This window comes from Caenorhabditis elegans, chromosome I (assembly GCF_000002985.6).
Source record: "Caenorhabditis elegans chromosome I".
NCBI classification, from domain to species: domain Eukaryota; kingdom Metazoa; phylum Nematoda; class Chromadorea; order Rhabditida; family Rhabditidae; genus Caenorhabditis; species Caenorhabditis elegans.
This window is the reverse complement of record NC_003279.8, coordinates 787307-788959: the sequence shown is the minus strand read 5'-3', so window position 1 is coordinate 788959 and position 1653 is coordinate 787307. Positions and strand designations below refer to the sequence as shown.

General features: G+C 39.8%; 1 non-coding gene across 1 annotated transcript; it reads right to left on the bottom strand.

Moving 5' to 3' along the window:
• Window positions 1–740: 740 nt before the first annotated feature.
• T06A4.7 lies at window positions 741–863 on the bottom strand. Its single transcript, NR_049921.1, has one exon. It is a non-coding gene; the product is annotated as an Unclassified non-coding RNA T06A4.7 (non-coding RNA).
• Window positions 864–1653: the final 790 nt, after the last annotated feature.

Below are 1653 nucleotides of genomic sequence, written 5' to 3'. Positions count from 1 at the left end.
GAGCCAAACAGGCTGACATTTTTTTTTGCTAAACTGTTTCATAAGTACAGTACTCAACGAGTTTTCTAGACAAGGTGCATGGACTATTTAGCATTATCATGGTGCATCGACCATTTAACACGGTGCACTGAAAATTTAGCATTATACACTCCAAATAATAAAACTGAAATTCGGGACCCAACCAATATCAGGCCGCCGACATCTGACGAGTTCCGCGCGCCGCTGTGTTTAACTCGTTGTGGGCGCGGCCAGCTGTCTCCGCCCGCTGCGAGTTAAACATAGCGGCGCGCGGAGTCCGTGAGATGTCGGCGGCATGATATTGATTGGGCCCCGAATTTCAGTTATATGGAGTGTATAATGCTAAATTTTCAATGTGTAATGGTGCATTTACTATTTGGCATGATGCATCGACCATTTAACATGGTGCATCGCCCACCTATACCTACCCTTAGACGCCAAAATTGGCATGTCAAAGCCATACATATATAGAAATTTAAACTAATTAACAAGTAGGAATAAAAAACGCACTTTTTTGCTAGTTTTCTAATTTTAATTTACATTTCCACATTTCCAGCAGGGGACATGTGAGTGAAGGCAGGCGATTGCCCTCCCCCCCCCTTTCATTTCGTTGTTTGTTTAATTAATTTGCATCGATTGCTAATTGCATACCCATTCAAAATGGCTCTCCTCCTTCTCTCTTTTTCCATTCTAGCTCCCCGTCCACTCAAAAGGGGGGCTCCCCTTCCCCCCGCTTCTTCAACTCACACACACACAACAAATGAGCTAATGAGCTTTCCCGGGTTCGATGTGAAATTGGAAAAGGGGGAGAGAATTGTGTAAGTGGATTAAGAAATTAAAAGTGAGTGAGAATGCGGGGACACATGGCCTAGGCTTGGGTTTCTAGGCCATGTGGGTGTGGGGGTAGTGGGCTCAAACTCAAGGAAAATTTCTAGGCCAGAAACTGTAATAGGCTGACCTAATAGAATAGGTCTAAATTATGAGGTTATGCCACTGAAATTTGACAACTTAAAACTGCTGGCTTTGTGATTGGGCCTAGGAACCTAAAATCTGATGGCCTAGTTTTGGATTTCTAGGCCACGGATGGACTATGTTTTTCAAACATAACTCAGGAGTAAGTTCTTATCAAGGTAGATCGCCTAGAATTGGAATTTTAGGCCATGAAGTTTGAGAAAATATTCAAAAAGTTGGACAGTTGGGAACTGCAGCCAAGAAATGGGCGGGGAATTCAAATTCTACCTTTATCAAAATATTTAAGTTTTTTAAAATCTCAAAACATTTTCAGGTCAATTTCAGTGGACATAAATCCAAGTAAAAAATTTCCTTGATTTTTTTTCTGATACCTAATTGTACCATAACAGTCCCAGAAAATTACTCGGATTTCCAGAAAAACCAAGAAATGGGTGGAGCTTAAAAAGTTAATTTTTTATGATACTTGCATATTTTAGTACAACATGAACAACTTTTAACTTTGAATACAATACAGCCAAGAAATGGGCGGGGCTTAAAGGTTGCAAAAACGGAACCTTTGAAAGTTCAAAAAAATTCGATCAACGTTTTTTGGCCAATTTCGGGATCAAAGCATTTTTCAAAATATATTTTAGGTCAATTTCAGTAGACTTAAATTAAAATAAA